The sequence below is a fragment of the Otolemur garnettii genome, unplaced genomic scaffold, assembly GCF_000181295.1.
Source record: "Otolemur garnettii isolate 467f Iridium unplaced genomic scaffold, OtoGar3 scaffold00021, whole genome shotgun sequence".
NCBI lineage: Eukaryota > Metazoa > Chordata > Mammalia > Primates > Galagidae > Otolemur > Otolemur garnettii.
In genome coordinates, this window is record NW_003852416.1 from 8,909,080 (window position 1) to 8,931,079 (window position 22,000).

The 22,000-nt window shown below is 43.4% G+C and overlaps 1 protein-coding gene and 1 non-coding gene across 2 annotated transcripts in view; both read right to left on the reverse strand.

The window, feature by feature from the left end:
* Positions 1–22,000, reverse strand: part of VTI1A (vesicle transport through interaction with t-SNAREs 1A) — a 368,440-nt gene that overhangs the window by 60,046 nt on the left and 286,394 nt on the right. The window lies entirely within an intron of this gene.
* On the reverse strand, positions 4,872–4,941 carry LOC111724348. Its single transcript, XR_002772660.1, has one exon. It is a non-coding gene; the product is annotated as a small nucleolar RNA SNORD2 (small nucleolar RNA).

Here is a 22,000-nt window from a genome sequence, read left to right on the forward strand (position 1 = left end):
TTTCAGAAGTGCATTTTGTTTTGCTTGATTACAGCATCCACACTCAATCACCACTCACTCTGAAAATACTTGGGTTGGTCAGACCCTGAGAGGCACGGAGTCCTCTGACCATGCAGATGTGGAGTGCTGGGATAGTGAGTCATTAGCAGCTAGGGGAAGGATGGGGGGACAGGTGGGAGCTTCCATGGGAGGGGAAAAAAGCAGGAAGTTCCTTTGAATCTGCTTCTTGAACCAATAAAACAAAATTCCTTCATACTCTGTGTAGGTATTAGGGTTGACTGGGAAGATTCCCTGAATTCAGATGGCTCTTTGCAAGCTTGAGATTGGAGAACAGAAGCCTGTTGAGAAGTGTTTTGTAGCTGAACTATGCCTGTCTGTTGCCTGTTTCCAACAAAATAATAATTTTTCTTTTGAGAATGCGTCTCACTCCGTTGCCCAAGCTGGACTACAGTGGCATGATCACAGCTCACTGCAGCCTCGAACTCCTGGGCTCAAGTGATACTCCTGACTCGGCCTCTTGAGTATCTGGGACCACAGGTTCATGCCACCAAGTCTGGCTAGTTTTTATATTTTTTGTAGACACAGGGTCTTGTTTTGTTGCCCAGACTGGTCTTAAACTTCTAGGCTCAAGCAATCCTCCCCTCTTGGCCTCCCAAAGCAGAGGGATTACAAATGTGAGCCACCACCCTGGGCCCTGTTTCCAACAAAAATACTCTCCAGCACAGTGTCACTGCACGTTAGTCTGGCAGTGCATGTGAACAAACTTAATGCACTCAGGGAAATAAGAAATGGATTTTATTAAGTTTATTAGCAGCTCAAAACATGATACTTCAACAGTGGGAGGAAAGTGATCCACCCACATAATTTGTGTGGAATGAGCATTTGGCTTTAACTACAGCTAATAAGTGAAACCTAAAACTGAGTTTTCCATCTGAAGACCTTTGGGGTCCATTTTTATACTACCTTGATCAAACCAGGAATGAAAGTTCAAGTTAGCTTCCTCTGCTCCGGAGTGTCCTGGAGTTTCTCCAGTCACACCTCTCCACATCAGCCTTGCCTCAGGCTTCTCCTTCCCTCCCACTGTAGCTTAACTTGGCTCCCAACCAAGGATGCATTTCTACCAATCAGATGCCACCAGAGGGTTCCCTCTGGTAGCTGGCAGGGCAGTGTGAGGGTGTGAGGGAGGAGCTGGGAGGTGCTGGCTGAGGACTCCAGAGGAGACTCATCTCGGAGGGTACTTTTGCAGAACAGGGAGGATCTCACTGGTGAGCTCAGCTCTAGCCAGGATAAAAGGTTAAGGAGGGGGCCCATGTGCTGCTCAAGTTTTAAAGAGAAATGATATGTATAAATGATAACAACTACTAAAACTGACCACAGGCAGGGCCAGCCATCAATCCTCACAACCACTGTTCTACTGTTGGAGGGATCTCTTATGTTCCTTTCACAGAAGAGGATACAAGGCCAGGCGTGGTGGCTCATGCCTGGAATCCTAGCACTCTGGGAGGCAGAGGTGGGTGGACTGCTTGAGCTTGGGAGTTTGAAACCAGCCTGAGCAAGAATGAGACCCTGTCTGTACTAAAAAAAAGAAAAAAATTTACCAGGCACCTGTAGTCCCAGCTACTTGGGAGGCTAAGGCAAGAGGATCACTTGAGCCCAGGAGTTTGAGGTTGCTGTGAGCTGTAGAGGAAACAGACACCATAAGCAAAGTGACCTGCCCACAGCCACATCTCTCAGCATCACAGCTACAGCTCTTCCTTCTGCAATGCTGGGCCTTAAGTGCCTTGCCCTGGAATCACCTTAAACACATTTAGAGAATGCAGATTCCTGGGCCCTGTGTCACAGCTTCTGATATAGTAGGTCTGGGCTGATTCTGAGGCAGAGAAATGTTTACAGATCAATAGACTAGAATGTGAGATGCAGGGTGGACATGGTTGAGGGAGGCTGCCAGGGGCTGAGATGACAGAGAACGAGAGGTGCTCCTTCGAGATCCTCAGAAGAAAAGGCAAGCTGGGGGTTTTGAGACGATCCACAGTAATATCAGACTCCAAACGACCAGACCCACCTCCCTGTGAGCCTTTCAGTTTTCACTAACCCCTGCGAGGGAACTCCCTGGTGTCGAGAGAGACTTATGCAGCTGCTGTGGGGTCCTACAGTTAAAGTCTACTTTGTATTAAGCAGCTTTCCCTTACAGGGACTTACTGCATAAGAGTTATTTGCAAATAACTGTCAGCATGGAAATAAGTAACAATTCTTACACACAAAGATGCTCAGGGCAATACTACTTGTAATATTGAAAAACTGTAAACAAAACAAAACACAGAAGATTGAACTGTGCAGACATTCGAAACAACAGTGTGGAGTATATTTAACGATACGGGAAATGTTCATATTATGTCATGTGGAAAAAAGTAAATAATAATTCTATTTATGTTTTGCAAGCAGCCAAAACAAAAGGTTGGAAAAAATGTATCGCAATGTTAGAGTGGGTCTCTTTGGGTGGCCAGACTACAGATAACTTTCATTTTCTTTTTAAATTTTCCTGTATGTGGCTAGTTTTCCACAAGAAACAGATTATTGTCATATTAAAATTGTCATCATTCAATGCTTACGAGAAGTGAAAAAAATAGTTATTAAAAAAATCACAGCCTGGGGGCAGCACCTGTGGCTCAAGGAGTAGGGTGCTGGCCCCATAGATTGGAGGTGGTGGGTTCAAACTCAGCCCTGGCTAAAAACTGTAAAAAAAAAAAAAAGTCACAGCCACAAAGAAAGAGTGAAAGTGAGAGCAAGGAGAGACCCCCGTTTTCCTCCAGAGGGAGGTTGTGTCCCAGTGGTCATTCCTAGCCTGTGCTTCTCTCCTCTGGCCCGCACAGTTGGCTTGACTGTCTCTCTGCTACGGGGGGAGGTGGGGGCTGTGTCTTCTCTGATCACTCTCATACCCACAGCACCTGGTGGAGGCCTGCACTTGGCTGCCTATGGATAAGTATTTGCCATATGTAAGAATGAACAAGCGAATGACTAGTGCAATTCCCAATCCCTGGGCCATGGACTGGCACTGGTCTGTGGCCTATTAGCAACTGGGCCACATGGCAGGAGCTGAGCTTCATCTGTATTTACAGCCACACCCCATTACCCCCACACTGCCTGGGTTCTGCCTCCTGTCAGATCAGTAGTGCTTCAGATTCTCCTAGGAGCGCAAACTCTATAGTTAACTGCGTACGTGAGGGCGCTGGGTTGCGTGCTCCTTATGAGAATCTACTGCCTGATGATCTGAGGTGGAGCTGAGGTGGTGATGCAGGGCTGGGGACTGGTGGCAAATACACATTACCATTAGCAGAGAGGTTTGACTGCACAGAGACCATAATAAGTCAACTGCTTACGGACTCACATCAAAACCATCACTGCCCCTTGCTCCCGATCTTTGGAAAAATCATCTTCCATGAAATCAGTCCCTGTGCCCAAAAGGTTGGGGACCACGGACATATAGTATTTCCAAACATCCCTGAACACCACTGCTGGGCAGATAGTAGGCGCTTAATTCATACCAGCTTTTTTGATGGAGATCCCGTCAAAAGGGAAGCAGGCCTGGTGAGAGGAGCCAGCATCCTGCCACCTCCCCCAGAGTCCAGACAGGACTCTGGTGCTAGTCGGAGCCAGCCGGCCTCACTGTGGATGCCGCGTGGAACTGAATGGCTGATTTTGTTTGCTGAGAGAAGCGGCTAGGTAGCTCTGGATCTGCAAAGGCAGTCATGCCCGTAACCCACGGCCCCACCCACCCCTTTTGGAAAAAGACTGATAAGCATAATGATGATGTTTTAATGAGCTTAATTGCACATTCCTTATGTTCTTGCAGAGTTGCCAACCAGCTAGTTCAACATCCAGCAGTTTACTTGTAATAACTTTCCCCCCCTTCCCGCTGCCAGGGAGCATAATTACTCTCGCGGTCCTCCCATAGTCCAGCTCTTTCTCCCCCTCCTCCCCTCTTTCTTTTCTCGCTGTTTTTTCCCTTTCTGGGAATTACTCTAAATGGGTATCTTTGAAAGGAGGGTGGCAGGCTGCTTTTGGTACAGTACTTACCAAGAACCCTTTTATCAAAGAGGCCCTTGTGAGCATGCTCTGGACCCCAGCCAATCAGATCATCTCGCTGTCTGTTTCTGGAGAAAATCTGACCCTGGTATGCGAGTCAAGCCAGAGTCTGCAGACAGGCTGACTGCACTCCTAGGCCAACCTGTCTTAGCTGACTGAAAAAATGCTGAAGGGAAAATTACCTGTTTGGCTCCAGACAGAATTAACATTTTCTTATATATATACACGAGTATGTTGATTACTTTTTGTTTAAGAGCGTTTGCCTATCTAATATATTCATTAATGTTATCTGGTCAGTACTTGAAACATTTTGAAATATGTGCAAATGCAATAAGGCTACAGGGCCTGGAGGCAAAATAAGATGAATTTTCTAATTAAATGACAGAAAACTGTTTTGGGATTAACGGATGGCAGTGCTGTAATCTGTTTATGGGCGCTGCTCCGTGCAGGTACATTCGGTCCATGTACAGGCCCTGGTGGGTTGTAAGGACCTAGATACCAAGCACTCCTACCCATCCCTCCCCTTTCTCAACCCACACCCCATCCCAACCAGGCACTGAGGTAAGGAGAGATGCTGTGGCCCTGCCTTGGCAGACAAAGGCCTCTTCTCAGAGAGCACCTGTTGGGAGTCTGCTTTTCCAAGTGGCATTCTTCTGCCATGGGGGTAAATTCATGCCACAGAATTTTTTTTTTCCTAAAAAAAAATAGGATACATCTTTACCAATCCCACATCAAATCGTCACCTCTACTTCATACCATGTATTCCATTTGGAACATGAATTATGCCCAAATAATCAAGCAATGAGTATTCTCTTCATTTCAGGTCAGACTCGAAAGATGACTGCCATCATCTCGCCATGCCACAGAATTTTATGCAAGCTTATCTACCAAGCAGAGTCTCAGGATCCTTATTTTCAAGTCTAAGTCCCCAAATCATTTTATGAACACATTTTTGACATTTCCAATAAAAGGTCATATTTGAGAAATACATTTTATCATTTCTAGTTGAGAAAAGTACTAACTTATTTCCTGTTTCCTAAACCCAGTTGCCCCCCATCCCTCTGAAAACCCAGGTTTGTGGATGCTGCACATGCTGTGTGCCCCCTGGCAGCCCCATGCTGGGCCAACTGCCAGGGCACGGAGACAGAAAAGATGTGGCCTTTGTCCTCGAGGATGGGGTCTGGACACTTCAGTTCCTCTACCTGAGATGATTTCTTGCGGCTTTTGGTATATTCAGAATTCATCTGAATGCTTATAAAATAATAACAGCTTTATACCACTAGAGCGTTAATAGTGGCACCAAGGAAAGGTGATAGAATTATTGTGCCACGTACTTTTTCTCTGTGCTTTTCAGAATTTTCCAAAAGTTCTACAGTGAACTCTTACTTTTGTAGATATAAAACATGCTATTAAGAAGAAACTTCTTGGGAACACTGAACAGGCACATTCCTGAATTCTATAGAGAATAAATCGAGGGACAACAGGCCAGGCCGCAGTCAGTACTAGTGGAGGGGAGTCTGAATGCAGAGGGGGGTTTTAATGAGTGGGGCAGCGTGAGGATCACAGCTGGCTTGGGCTCAGTTCCTGAGTGTTAAATCAAGTAATAACAAAAACGTGACTATGTTTTACATACGAGATTTCCTAACTTCCTGAGAAGTAAACAGTCCCCCTTGGTCGTCCCTCCTAAGGAATGTCTACGTTCTTGCTGTCAGCTTAACATTTTCCCAAAGTTTTCTTGTTTTTACAGAAGCACAGGGTCCCAGACAGAATGCCAGTACTATTTTCTCTGGTGACCCAGCTTGCACACTTACATAGATAGCATCAAGGCCTGCATCAAATCGCAGCAAGATGTTTGTGTGCTGTGTCTCTTCCCAGATTCCTACCTGTGCTGTGTGCATTGTTTTTCCTCTTACGGTTCTAGACCTGACCCTGGAAAGGAATACTTGGAAATTTTCTGATGGTTTGATTCACTCTGACCTAAGGGGTTTCTGTCTGAAAGTGCTTTCTTTCTCCTTTATAATTCCCTACGAAGTCATGGGTGTGAGGCTGAAATCGAAGCTTTTCCAGCCACGAGAGAATGAAATATCCAATTCTTTTCATATAAATATATTCACAGGAAATAAACCGACTGTGTTCCTGGCTACTTCAACTCTGGCAGAATATAAGTCTGGGGGAAGAAGGAAAAAAAAGAAAAGTCCGCTTGTGCCCTTACATGGTTTCTGTTCCCGTACCTGGGGAAAATAGCTAATTTTTATCACCAAATTCTATCTCTGAATGGCCAATGAAAAAATGATGGAAAAAATTCTTTGCAAATAGTGCATGGCATGCTATAAAACTATTCGATAACAGTAATTACAGGTTTGGTCTCAAGAGCAAACCATGACCCTGGAGGGAAAATGCTCCCTGTTCAAGCGGAATAAACTCTTTCTAGGATTTGCATACTGTCTTTGGGAAAATAAAAAAACAAGACAAACAAAAAATAAAAACAAATGCACGCAATCATTTGCCAGAGTTGAGAAAAGCAATTTGAGGAAAAAAAGAAAAAGTAACTTGAGACCATCTTTCTGGTTATGGGATTAAGGGTTGTATTATTATATTCAAAGGAGTAAAATTTCTTGGCTGTTTCTCTCATGTGTCTAAACCTGGCAAAGGAATTCTTTTTTCACAAGTAAATTGTTGTTGAGTCTAACAGCTGATAATATCTCACGACTTATAATACCTTTATATTACCATCTTTTTAGGGCATCTATTTTATGTCATCTAATTCCTTTAAAAGGCAATTTTTCCAACGTATAACTAAATTCGATTGAATGAGAATTTTTATGTAAAATATACATACAAAGCAGGAAGAAGAAATCCTTTTTCGTGTCTTACTTATTGATTATAAAATATGGTTTCAGAGTCCACAAACTATAGACCTCTGTCACGCAGAAAAAGGGTAATTACAGGAAAGAAGTCCGTGGGAGCGAGCTGAAGACCCCAACGACGTCTGCAGTATTTCCAAAGGACAGACGGCTACGCCATCAGCACCCCCAGGAGCTGGATTTTAAGGAAGTAAATAGAAAAACACCAACCAGGCACCAGTCTTCCTTCTTCCTGATGCTCTGATATAGTAGCTGGACAGCTCAACACAGAAAACAACCCACAGCTTACTGAGCGGAGAAGACACTGAGCTTGAAAGCTGTTCCTCACCTACCTACAGCGGACGGGCCCTATAAAACCCTGGCAGCCACAGCAAGGAGAAAAACTCCCATGTTTTTAGTGGTCATTTTCCCAAAGCATATTCTCCCAGAAAGAGAATCAGCCCTTCAACATTGTCAAAGTCTTCTCAAATAGCACAAAGGTCAGAAATGCTAGAGCAACAGAGATGCAGTGGATGGAATCTGCCAGCTTATTCTTTGGGCAACTGTGGTTGGGGATACAGAGACTGCTCTGTAATTAGGTATGAGCTCTGCTTCTTAGTAGTCAATAGTATAAGGAAAATAGCACAAGCCGGGAAAAAATGCGAAGAGGATCAGAAGAAGAAATGGAATCAGGATGATAACAAAGAGGGGCGCTCTGGTTGGAGCCAGGCGTGGTTCAGTCCTGGTAGCTCCGGACTCTGGTTTTTCCACAGCTTAGCAGGGAGGAACTGGTAAATAAAACCTGCACTCTTCTCGTAACAGCGTATTATCCTGGTTCTGCTGTATCTGGTTTCAGTTTATAGTTTTACGTTACCTACATATACAGTTAATCTAGACTGTGACTTTGGTTCTTTTCAACTTAAGAGAGACCTGCTTCCTGTCTGAATGCTGAGTTAAAAGCACACATTAGTTGTTGAACTTGAACAGAACATCTGTAATCTGCACCCTGGCACCTGAATGGGTAGGACGGGGTAAGCGGTAACCATTAGAGTTGCTGCCCAACCTCTGCCTGCTCTACCATCATGAAAACTTGTCCTTGAGCAAAGGAAGCATGGGTGGCTATCTGCAAAGATTTAAGTACCTCAAAGGGATTGTGTAACCAAGGAGAGTCACAAGAGGTCAACTCCTAACCTCTGCAGGTATGTGGTATTAAATCGATCCTTTCACCCGGCTTGCTTTTTGTGCTATTCTAAAATGTGTCACCTCTAGGGTAGTACTTAAGAGCCCCAGACTCCTATCCCATTTCTTTGCTTCTCTGGGGAGATGGACAATTTTATTCATTGGTTCGGCTTATAAAAGTGACTATACTTGCCTCCAAAGAAACTATAAACTTAGGAAGATATGGGTGATATGTTAATGAAGTCTTGAGTGCTCCCCAGTAAGATGTAGGCAGTTAGATTCTGGTCTAGAAGCAAGGATGCACCTTGTAAGATCCTGGTTATAGTAATTATTGAACATACTTAGCTAAACAGTAGGGAGTTAATTATTGAGCACCTACTGTGTGCCTGATAAGACAGATGTGGTCCACTCCCTGTTCCTGCTCTCTCTATGAGTCCTGGCAATCCGTGCATCTTAGCTACAACACCTTCTCATTCTTTTCTCTCTCCTCAAAAGATAAACACTTGGCCAGGCATGGTGGCTCACAACTGTAATCTCGGCACTTTGGGAGGCCAAGGCGGGTGGATTGCCTGAGCTCAGGAGTTCAAAACCAGCCTGAGGAAGAGTGAGACCTTGTATCTACTAAAAATAGAAAAACTGTGCGAGCGTGGTGGCTCATGCCTGTAATCCCAGCACTCTGGGAGGCTGAGGCTGGTGGATTGCCTGAGCTCACAATTTCTGGCTCCCTGAGCCAGAGTGAGACCCTGCCTCTAAAAATAGCCAGGCATTATGGTGGGTACCTGTAGTCCCAGGTGCTTGGGAGGCTGAGGCAAGAGAATTGCTTGAGCCCAAGAGTTGAGGTTGCTATGAGCTATGATGCCATGGCACTCTACCAAGGGCAACATAGTGAGACTCTGTTTCAAAAAATAATAATAAATAAAAGAAATTAAAAAAATAAAAATAGAAAAACTAGCTGGACATTGTGGCAGCTGCCTGTAGTTTTAGCTGCTCGGGAGACTGAAGCAAGAGGATCACTTGAGCCCAAGAGTTTGAGTATGCTGAGAAGTATGCCATAGCATTCTACCCAGGGCCCAGCGTGAGACTCTAAATAAATAAATAAATACATACATAAATAAATGAATAAATAAGTAAATAAATAAAAACGAGTACTTTCTACCCAACACTGGTTCAAGCACTGACATTATTCTATAGCACTAGGAAACTTTTAGTATCGATTTACAGTTCAGAGAGATAAAGATGAAACAACCCAAATCCAGGAGGCAATATAAAAAGAATGGCACAAAACAAATTTATACACTCACTCTAAAAAAACAGGGGAAAACCGACTGGGAAACTTTCATTTTCTTCTTGGATGTCTATTTAAAAAAAAATCCCATGTGTACATGTGTCTGCGGAAACCTTCATTATCTCAACGATAGTGAGGTCCTACAGTCCGATGTTGCCATGGAACAAGCAGTATTTGCCTTTTATTCTATTGCACAATATCTAATTACAGAGATCCTGATAAAATTATGCATTCCTCAGCACAAATTATGGTCATTCTCCAGGAGCCTTCATGTACATACTTTGTCAAATTTCATTAAAAAAAAAATCAAGGATGACTTTGCAGAGTCTAAGGGATAAGCAGTGCCATCTCTAACCAGAGTTAGCCCTTTCCAAGATGGAATTCTCTCGAACCTTCAGTGTGGGGCTGTCAGAATGTCCTAAGGGTAAGAGGCAGCTCACTTAATTTATTCTCCCACAAAAGCATAGGTCAAAACTCTAAAGCCTTTTCTCCCACAGGACTGTTGCACAAGATGCATGTTTAAAAATCAGTCTCTGCTTCCTTCCCAAACACAATAATCAACTGAGCAGCCTGGAAGGCTTAAGTGCTTTTGGAAGGTACAAAGACAGGTGACACTGCCTCTCCGTTCATCTCCACCTGCAGGCAACTGCTGCCCTAAGTTAATGGGCACGCTCTGTTGTTGTTTTTATACTTTTACTACATATTTATGTAGCTATAAACAGGCATAATACTCCATATGTAACTTTTGGAAATTATCTTTACAATGAATATATGTGGAAGCACGATCATGTCTATTAACATAGTATTCTACCATGCTGAACTTCCTGCTGACTTACATTGCTTCTAAATTTCTGCTACCATGGGCACCCATAGCTCAGTGGTTAGGGCACCGGCCACATGCTCCAGGGCTGGTGGGTTCGAACCCGGTCTGAGCCTGCTAAACAAACAAACAAACAAAAAAATACCTGGGCATCGTGGCAGGAGCCTATGGTCCCAGCTACTAGCAAGGCTGAGGCAAGAGAATCACTTGAACCCAAGAGTTTGAGGTTGCTGTGAGCTATGATGCCATGGTACTCTACTGAGGGTGACAAAGTGAGACTCTGTCTCAATTAAAAAAAAAAAAATCTGCTACTCTAATGTTGCAATAAATGTCCTGGTATATGGCCTGTTGTCAGTACCTGCAAAGATTTTTCTTGATGTCTTCAAACTGGATTACAGCTAAGTTTAAGAGAGTTGATTTCCAGATCCCTAACCTCCATACATACTTTGCTAACACCTTCTGAGAACTGCCTATGATCCAGCACCTTGTAGTTTTTCTTTCTTTCTTTTTTTAAATATCTCCTCCTGCCCTGATGTATAATAACCTCAACAGAGCCAGATTAAGAGACAGCTGCCGTAAGTAGCCACTCCTTTAATCAAGGAGCACAGATCTAGTGTGGGCTTTGAATTCTGTCTTATACATATTCCTATCAAGGGTGAAACGCAGTGTTCAGCCCATGTTGGGATGGTCTGAAAGCAGATGCGGCACATTGTCAAGTGCGATGGTGCAAGTTTTGATAATCCTTGTCCATGGCTTTACCTTTTCCAGCCCCTATCTTCTTTTTTTTTTTTTTTTTTTTGAGACAGAGCCTCAAGCTGTCCCCCTGGGTCGAGTGCCATGGCATTACAGCTCACAGCAACCTCCACCTCCTGGGCTCAAGCGAGTCTCCTGCCTCCGCCTCCCAAGTAGCTGGGACCACAGGCGCCCGCCACAACGCCCGGCTATTTTTTGGTTGCAGCCGTCATTGTTGTTTTGGCGGGTCCAGGCTGGGGATTCGAACCCGCCACCTTAGGTGTATGTGGCTGGCGCCTTAGCCGGTTGAGCTATAGGTGCCGAGCCCAGCCCCTATCTTCTTTTCAAAGAATATCGTTCTCCTGGTAAAGTCTTAAGAGGACAAAGCAAGAGAGTGTCAGTAAGAAGTCCTGATGATGGCAGCACCTTACATCCCCCAGGTGCCAAATCACAGAGGCGTGAAGCTCGATGCTTCCCGTGTCTATCTAAGGCCTCCGTACTGGTTTCCTGCCTACCTTAGAATTAGAACAGAAATGACATGTTGTCCTTGGGACATGTAGTAACACATTTATTTAAACAGAAAAAAAACGAAGTTGGACTTGTTCTGGTAGAAAATAAGTCTACTTGGGTTGTTTTACTTGATAATGAAGATTGGTTGTACTGATTGGGTCATACAGTGAGTGTCTCCATAATTGGAGTGAGCTAAGTCTGTAACTCCAAGGTTTGATTAAGAATATATTTAAGGTACATACGAGCATTTTCTAAAAAACATTCTATTGGCGGAGATGGATTGATGCCAACAGAAGTTTGATTCTTCCCAACTCTTGCCAAGTATGTTTAAACAAGGTGTCTCAAAGCAAAAAAGAGAAGTGGGTATCATTTGTGTGTGAAATATCTGTCCGCGTGTACAGTCATACAGGGCACTTCCTGCTTTTAGAACAAGTAATAAAGAACTTGCTGGGCAAACTCCCTGAATATCCGCTGTGGAATTAAAGTCTGGATGAAGTGTGATTGGCTCAGATAATACGATAATATGTATTACTGTAGATGACTCATCAACCGTACGAATAAAATAGAGTTAATTTAAAAGAGTTCTTTTATTGCTGCACACGGGCAAGCCAGCCACCTGAGGAAAGAGGGCAAAGCCTCTCTGGCAGTTGGTCTTCTCAGTCCGATTTCCAAATGTAACTCTAAACTGGGTCACTGCCTGGCTAACCCAATGCTGTCCATTCAGGATGAACCGGGGGAGGTCTGCCTGCTTGGGTGATGCTGCCCCGGGGCAGGCAGGCCAGTGACCCACAGGGGAAGTGGTGCCTTGGCAGGAATCCTAGTGCTCATTCCACCATGGTTACCTGAGTGACTTCCTCTCCTTGAGCCTCAGTTTCCCCCTTATGAAATGCGGGGTTAGAGCACTCATCCCTGAGGTTCCCCTCTTCACTTTGGCCCATCACTTCTTTTTCACGTTGTTCAGTGAGCCTCGGTCCAGGCGCTTTCCTCAGGACCCTTGGTCTGGGCATTGCATTGCCACTGGCCCCTCCAGCTGGGTCGTGTGAGGAGCATGGCTACCAACCCTGGGAACTTTTCAAAAATTTCTGAAGGGCACTGCTAAGTGTAAATGGGAAACACACTTGGAACCCTGTTTCAGCCCTCGGGGATGCAGACCCACACCTCTGAGTTTGCCCGAAGAAGCCACACTGCCTCACCCTTTTTGAGGGCTTCTTTTTCACAACCCAGCCCTCTTAGCAGCGGTGCAGAAGAATCAAGCACATATCAAGACTTTTAGGGCCCAATCAATATTCCTGCTGCTCCTTTACCAACATTCTGCTGCTCCTTTACCAACATTCTTGTGCTTTATTCTAGGCACCCTAAGAGGAAAAACAACATTAGTCATGTGCCACTTACCAACATTTTGGTCAATATCCTAAACCATAAGGTTATAACAGCACATTTTTACTCTACCCTTTCCATGTTTAGATACGTCCAGGCATATAAATACTTATCATCATGTTATAACTGCCTACAGATCTAGCACAATAACATGGCTATGAAGGTTTGTAGCCTAGCAGTGAAGGCTATACGGCCTAGCCTAGGCGGGTAGGAGGCTAGACCACCTAGTTTGTGTAAGGACATTCCAGTGAGGTCCAGACAGCAATGAAATTGCCTGCGGAGGCATTTCTCAGATTGTATCCCCATCCTTAAGCCTGTATAACTGCATGCAGAGGTAGCAGGTGATAAAAATAGCCCTTCCTTTTCTTTACACCCATTACAGAGTAACATTTAGAGAATGCATTCCCACTTCTATGGGAACTATTCAGAGGCAAAGTAGAGTCCTGAGTAGGCAGACTGGAGAAGGATTCAGACAGACTCCTCTGTGTAACAGTGTATAAACATGCAGGCCTCCAGGCCTGATCGCCCTCATCCATATCTGCCTCCACCACTGTGGGCTGTGTGGCTGGGCTGGGCAAAGGACTGAATCTCTTTCAGCCTCATGGTCTTCGTCTGTAAACTGAAACAGCCCCACAGGATTCTTATGGGGATTAAATGAGATAAGCAATGTAAACATACTTGGCCCAGGGACTAAAGTATAGTAAGAATGAGAATAGTATTATTAACACGTTTTCATCATGCAACCTCCTATTTCAGGCATATTAGAAAGTGCTTCCATTGACCTCTTTAGTGGGAAAATCTAGCAGATAAGAAGTCAAATCCATCAGTCATGAGAGCAGTCAACATTGAGTTTTCTTTCTCCCCAGGAATTTTTTCCATTTTAAAAGGGGAAGCCAAGGCAAATTTACTTAGTTAATTTTGGCCTGAGAGGTTGCTCTCAGAACCCTCAACATTTGCCTGTAAGGTCAGGCTTATCAGTTGGAGCTTGTTAGCGTGAAAAACTCCTTCCCTATCACTGCTCCTGCCACTTCCCTTATCCTGTCTTTCTTCTGGAACAAGTGGACTTGCAAGATACTTCACTCCCTGTTTTGGCAAACACACTTGGTTCTTGAGAGTGAGTTCCGCCCATGTGCACAGCCGTGGGCCAGGACACCAGACGCTTTATCAGACAGAAAGGCTTTCTCCTGCAGGTGCCAGGACATTGAAAGCAGGGCCCCTGCTGGCTGTTCCCCTTCTGATTAAGAGGGTCCCACCATTTCCGAACTGTGACTCTTTCGGACATTGGAATAAGTGTTCAGAGGACTGTACTATATTTATCAGTCCACGGGCAGACTGAGAAACATTCCCAGTTGGACGTGGAGAAACAATTTCTAGAACATGGGTGGAGTAGAGGCACTGAGTTTGCTTAGTACAGAATTATCCAAAATTCTCTGTCATGATAAAATTGATTTCAGACAGAGGTTAAATTCCAGAGTCTTAAAGGAAGTTGGCTCCAGGTTGCTCAGAAACACAGCAAATGTGTGATGAGGTCTTGATGTCCGTTTTTCATGTAGCAAATGTTCACATGTTGACCAATGGCTACATGCCAAATGCTAAGCTGGGATAGGACAGGGAAAGGTTTTATAAAGTAAGACATGAATTTGCATAATTTAATAGAAAAGAACTTGGCTTCTGAATAATGTGTTCAAATCCTCGCTCTGTCCCTCGCTCCATGACCTTATGCAAGTCTCCTATGCTCGGAATGAGAACTCTCAGCTCCCTTATGCCTTCAGGGTCAGCCCCTTACTTGTCTGGGCTCCTTCCAAGGCTCTGGAAGAGGCCCTAGCAATATGTTCACTTGGCCAAATATCATTGTCAAAATTGTGAAAATAAAATATATTAACCACAATGACTTGTTACCACCTTTCTATTCCAATTCCCCTTTGAGTTGGACGGTGCTGGTGTGGCTGAGGGCATTTTGGGGATTCAGCTAAGGAAGGTTGAGTTAGTGATAATTTACTTTAGATATTACGGGCCACATGCATGTGTGTAAACTGGTCGCTCCCATGTCTGGTTACATTTCTAGTAGCTGTCTTAGGCTAGAAATGGTCAACTCAGCTTGTGCTGGGACGCGAAGGTGCAGGGCCAGAGGTCCTAGTGTGCCTGGAACATGGCTTGAACGCCCTGCACTGGAAGCACGTGTGCGGCTGCAAGAAAAAAAAAAGGCATGGAGGCAGAAACTAGACTGTGGGGGAAAAATGATTCCAAACCCTACAGCTCAGAGATGAAACGTGGAAGGGATATTTTTATTTGACAATCTTAAAAACTTATATGACATTACTAATATTGAACTATGGAGCAAGAAAAGCTTTTAGAACTCTTAATAATAAAAAGCAAGTTTTGACCAACTATGTTAGAAGAAAAAAGTGTTTTCCTATTCTCTATAAAATATTACGAGATAATTGATACGTGAAGAAATAGCACAAGATTGTACAATAAAAACATGGAGAAAAATTACTATAAGTTTGTATTAATTAATAAAACACTGTCATTTTTCTGGACTTTGTAGTGTCTATAGTATTTGCCTGCTTTAAAAAATGTCTTGTTGTTTTTTCTTTTCTTGACCTAAAGAGACATCAACTTTCACCACTAAGTTTTAACCTTTCTGTCGGGAGGGTACCCCAAGCTGCATACATATGCATCAGGCCCCACAAAGCCCTGGACCTGCCCCTGGGGAGCTCAGTTTCAGTGAGGATGAAATGCGATGAATTATGTCATGTCTTCTGCAGCTTGGCTGGCTGTGGTGAGAGCTCTGCCAAGCAGGGGCACCGGCACATAGTCAAGGAACCAAGCAGGAAACTGCAACAGTAAGATGGGGCAAGGATTGGAGAGCTCAAAAGGAAAGTGGCACGGGATATGGTTCTTAGCCCTCAGCAGCGTCACCAAGCAGAGCAGGTGGCCCAGATCACATGACAGGAAAGAACATGGAAGCACTGGGTGCCAGAAAGGTTTAGTGAGATGAGGACAAAAAAAGTCACAAACAGGGAAATGCTGGGCTCTGTGCCTGACCCCTCTCACCTCCCCTAACCTTTCCCACAAACCCATGAGATGGTGACATTGCAGCTCTTGCCACCGCTGCCCCAAACGTTAGGTCCAGGTATGTTCTAGAATTGAGAACTTCGGGGATTTTAAGAAGGGAACTCAATGCATATGTCTGTGTTCCACGCTACCTCTGGAAGAATCTGGGGGCAGCATCCCATAATCATACACTAATATTTCTGCAATGAAATCTCTTTCACCTTTTAGCCAGATTTAACGTGAATCAGATTTATCTAAGTGGTTGTGGCAACAGGCGGAGGCTGAATCAGAAGGAGTTGAGAATACGGGCAGAGAATCCAATTCTGAGGCCAAGCTTTCAGCATATGTAATAGGGGACATGAGCTTGATTTTGGTTTCCTCTGTAATGTGCCAGGGGCATTTGTGTCCCTGCTAAGAGGCTGCTAAACCAAAACTGCTGTTTGGGTAGATGGGAAATAATTGAATACTGGCCATTTCTTATCGTTCAAATATTTGGACTATTAAAAAATACAAACCAACAGAGGAAAACACATTCTCCCTCCCTGAAGATACCATCCCTCTTCCCTCTCATAGGAAGGTCGTAATAATTTAGTGTGGGTTTCTCCAAGGTGCTGCCACTTGGTCTTATAAGCATCCCCTGAGGTTGAACAGATGCTTCAATTGTATTTGTAAAATATTTATTCTCAAACTTGTGCTGGGAATAAAAATGTTCATTATATTATGTCCTATATTTTTATTTCTAACACATTTGATTAAAATGTATATAACAGAGATCCCTTAAAACATTAAGAGGTTTCTCTCTTGAGAGAGAAAACTGAGAAGCAGCAGGAATTTCTCTCATTGTTCCACCGGGGTGGGAAGTTCATGAAATTTGGGTTTGCCATGTGGAGTTTAAATCCAAACCTCCGGGGACTCTAACCTTCCACAAGCAGAGGGGTTGGGCATGAAAAATCTCCCCCTGGCTCCTGAGTGAGTCTAACAGGGCTCTGACCAGCTGGGGAGGAAGTGAAACAAGTGAAGGATGTGTCGTTAATAGTTAATGGTTACTGAGTATTGACAACCTGCCACGAGAAACCACATTGCAGGAGGGATTAGCCAGGTCCTCGCCCAAGTCCACAGCCAGCCAGCAAGTCAAAGGCAGTCCTTTTGTTAGGAGTGCCTACAGACGGCTGAGTGAAATAATGAAATAAATAACAAGATTACGGCATGAGTCATCTCTGGAAAGTAGTAAACATTTTCAGGCTGACACGTTTCATCTTTTGTAAGAGTTAACGTGAATGAAGACGATTTATAATGCGTCTGCACACTGTTTCAGGGAGCATTCACAGACTTTGATGGTGAGATGGTACATTTAACCTCTGAGTCCTAATGATGTTCTGTTTTCCAGATGAGCTCAGGGCTTGTCATATTCTAGACCTGGAAAGCATAAATGGTATTATCTTTGTATATACAAATAAAAATCAATTCATTTCCCAAATGTTTAACTCATTCAGGAAGAGACACACAAACGCACGCACACAGATAGATCCCAGCTAAGTCAACAACATTAGCAAATCTCTTCTTGCTTATCAAATCCGGATATATTAGGTTAAATAAAGGTGCTTAACTTATACACGTACAAATAAACAGTTATTTTCCTAAATAGCATTTTGATTTATCATCTGAAGCTGCATTTCCTGTTCACTTATAATAGCTTTTTGTAACTCTCTCCTTAAACAGAAGTAATACATCTGTAAAACAAAGCTATAATAAACTATATTCTCTAAAATGCAGAAGGACTGCATTTTCTTCTTGTGAAAATGATCTTGGAGCAGAAATGCTTTCTGAAAACCTTTGCTCGATCAGAGTTTTGAAGGAATACCAAAGGCTGTATTTTCTTATAGCCATCGTGTAAGGACATCTCCACAAAACACTGGGCTTAACCAAACCATTTCGCAGCCTCTATTTCTGGACTATTTCAAGCCATTTGGGGAACGCGCCTTCTCAGCTCCATTTGTCTGCTTCACAATACTAGAGGGAAGAAATAGTTTTGGGTTTCTTATGCCCTGGAAATACAACCACATCACCAAGCTAAGTTTCAGGCTCCCCTAGCAACTCCAATAATCTGAACTGGCTATGAAGGTTAGGATGCTGGGGTTTCCGTATCAAGCTGTTGACTTAAGGCATGTCACATCTGAAATAAGGATTGCTTTAGCTGAAAAGCAAGTCATTTATAAGTGTGCATTTATAAGGGCAAAAGTCAAGGCAACTGTGCAAACCACTTGTCAACTTATTTAGAGGAAATTGTGTAATCAACTTAACATACCAGTTAGCCTTTACCTGCAAGGTCAAGCTCAGAGTTCCTGTCAGTCACCACACTAGCCTATTAATCACTCTGCAGGAAGTTCCACATTTTTCTTTAGATCAAACTACAGAAAGTAGAATGCAAACAGAATCTAGAGAGGATTTCCTATTCGTTTCTTTGTTTCCCTTGACTTGCCTAATGTTTCACGATTTAAATTTTGTTTTTACTTGCTTGCTACAGAATTTAAAGTAGGTTCAAAATGATGTATTTCAATATACATTGCTAAAGGGATTTTTATCGCACAAAGGTAAAAAACCTAGGTATTTGATGGCTGGGTACCAACTTACGGCTTAGATTCCAAACGGAGATAGAAAGCGTTGACACTGTCAAACAACTAACAGATCTTTCATTCCAGAAAAAAAGAAAAAAAAAATGTAAGTTATTAAATTTAAAACCATTTCCCTTCTTTTTTATGCTGCCAAAAAGTTTAGATATGTAATTTTTGAAGATATCCTAATTTTAGGGGTATGTATGTGCATGTGTGTGTAAAAAAACCACCTTGAAATACCTTTGAAAAGTTTTATCTGAAAATGTCTTATTGTGCCTTTGTCTTTAAACAGCATGATTGAGGTAGAATTTATATACCATGCCATCCAGCCATTTAAAGTGTAGAATTTAATGACTTTAAATGGATAAGTATTTCACTCCTTTCCATGGCTGAATAACATATCCCCTTTTATTTATCCATTTATCAACTGATGGACATTTGGGTTGTATCACTTGAATGTTCACATATTAGTTTTTGTGCAGACATATGTTTTCATTTGTCTGGAGTGTAGATACCTAGGAGTGGAAATGCTGGGTCATATGGTAACTTCACGTTTAACATTTTAAGGAACTGCTACGTTGTTTTCCAAAGTGGCTACTCCATTTAATATTCTCATTGGTGGTGTATAAGGGTTCCGATTTCTCCACACCTGTGTCAACACTTGTTATTGTCTGTCTTTTTTATTTTAGCCATCTTAGTTGGGAAGTGTTATCTCACTATTGCTCAAATATCTTTTAAAGAAAATGTTAACAGGAGGCTTTCTGCATTGTTTTCCCAAGGCCATTAATGTGAATGCCAATCAATTTATGGGTGTGGTATTTCATGGTTTCCAGCAGACAGATTAAAAGAGAATGAAGGAAACACAGTCCACCTATACAAGAAGACGGCTCATAGGCTTGGGAGAGTTGGGGTCTTCTCTTAAATCTATAATATTCTGAATTTCTACACACCGAAAAACGAAAAAAGACAAAATCATTCCCCAAAGGCATTTAAAGCTACAATTTTGTTGTCGTTGTTTGGCCTTTTCTTTGCAAAAGAAAAACAAACTCATTCTTGTGATGTATAATTTTTAAAAATGGTTAATTTTTCTTCTGAACCACCATTTGTAACGGCTGTTCTATTTGAGTAGCTGCTATGCTTATGTTTCCTACTTTCTGGCGGCCTTGGCCCCAGCAACAAGAAAGATAATCCTCCTTTGTGGACATTCCCACAGTTAACTCCACACACATCTGGATGGCAGTTCAATAGTCTACTGTTATTTAAACAATTTGTAACCACACACACTATGTGTCAACCAACAAGCCAGGGTGTATGGCTTTTCAGTATTCCATGGCATGCAGCACGCACAATTTACAAATAAAATAAAAGTCCACAGCAGAGACAATGGCACATTCTTCATCGAATGACTGAGTGAAAAGACTGTCTCTGCTGAAATACAAGAAATCACTTGTTATTTTGATGGCAAATGAAAAGAGGTTTGGAAAACCATATTTCATCTGTTAAGTCTTTTAACATGGGAAAATCCCGTATCTGTAGCACTGAAGGATCTGTGGCCATATGCTTCTTTAAGTTAGGCTTGAAGCAGAGGTGGCATCGGTAGGTAGCAGACGCAGCTGACAAAATTCAACAGCCTTATCCCTCTAAGTCATGATAGACTGGAAAATGCAGAAGACGACATCCTTGCCTGGCGGTTGTTTTTCTCATTACTTTCAGCTAGGAGGATGTGGGGAGGAAGGAGTTGGGTTCAACCCCCCAAGTGGCTGATTAATAATTTTGGAAACAAAGGGCTTGATAAGGCTGGAGGAAGTGAAGCTGAGCTTGTCTTGAGAAAAAAGCACTGGGGACAGGCTCTCCACACACACAAGTGTGACAAGGTGGCAGAAACAGCACGCTGACCAGCAGCTCTCGGGGGACAGGGAGGTGTTGGGAAATGGGGCCAGGGTGCAGCTGCACAGCATTCCACCTGCCTTGTCTGACTGGCAGCGCCATGGCCTCTGACCCCAAGGGCTGCACGCATCACAGGGAATCTGGAGCCCAGTTGGAGCAAATTCAGGCTGGGAATGTGTTAGGGCCTCACTGTGGGATCATTCGGTTAGATCATTGCTGAATTCCATGAGATTCAGGGACCAGATGATAAAGCATTTCTTACTCACAAGGGCTCCCCCCACCAGGTTTTCCTACTGGCTTTTTGCCCACAACACCATAACTTGACTCTTGGGTTCTGCTGAAAGCTTCTTAATAGAGGACAGCCCTCCTTCCAAGGTAAACACAGTTCTGTCATATTGTAAACTCAACAACCTTGTAAGAAAATAACCATTAAGCTCCAGGTGGCTCACAAGAGGAAGAAACTGTCATTGCTTAATCAGACTGTATTGAGGGGAAAAGATTAATTGCACACTGAACTTTACATATCTTGATTTCTCTCCACCTATGAAACATCCTTAACTATTTCAATGTCCAGTCCTTTCTTTTCCAATGTACCAGGCATTCCTGGAGGACCTATCATGTGTCAAGAACTGCACTGAATGCTGGAGATACAAAGCAATGGGGAATACAATCCCTACCCTCAAAGATCTCATCGCCTCCGAGGACAGCCGAGTTGGTACAAAGTAATCTACAAGTAAACTGATAAATGTGGTATAGAGAAGAGTGAGGAGGACCAGAGGGAAGAATGGTTACTCTTCCCGGGGGATTGGAAGAGCTTCATAGAAGGTAACACCTAAGCTGGGTCTTCCCTGCAAGATGCAAGGGCTCTACACAGATGAGGAGCATGTGGGGAGGGAGAACATCACGGAACTGGCCAGTCACTGCTCCACAGTACATGTGGCCTAACTGTGGCACCCCCAGAAGAAGATGACTCGGACTGCCTAGAAACCAGGCGAGGAATCTAAATGCCCTTCCCACACTGGGTTTCCATTTGCCCGGTAGTTGACAAAGATAAGAGCCAGATGGTGGTGTAGTGAACAGTTCGAATTCCATTAACCCAACAAAACACTAGCTTTTTTTTTGAGACAGAGTCTCACTCAGTTGCCCTGGGATTGACTGCCGTGGTGTCATAGCTCACAGCAAGCTCAAATTCCTGGGCTCAAGTAAACCTCTTGCCTCAGCCTCCTGAGCAGCTAGGACTACAGGCACCTGCCGCAAAACCTGGTTATTTTTAGAGATGTGGTCCGGCTCTTGTTTCGGCTGGTCTCGAACTCCTGAGTTCAAGCCTTGACCTCCCAGAGTGCGAGGATTACAGGTGTGAGCCACCGTGCCCAGCCTTAAAACACTAGTTTTAATCTCTGGACATGTATGGCCTTGCAGAGGGCCTACACACATCTCCAGCCTTGCTTCCTCACTCTCACACTTGCTGGAAGGGACACATTCTGTAGCTCAGCTGTCAAACCAATGGTAAGCAAAGAAAAGAGAGAGAACCACAAGAAAAATGACTCAGCAACGGAAAATCATCAATTTATAATTTTTTTTCTTTTGATCTCCAGAAGTTATGTCCTGAAAGGAA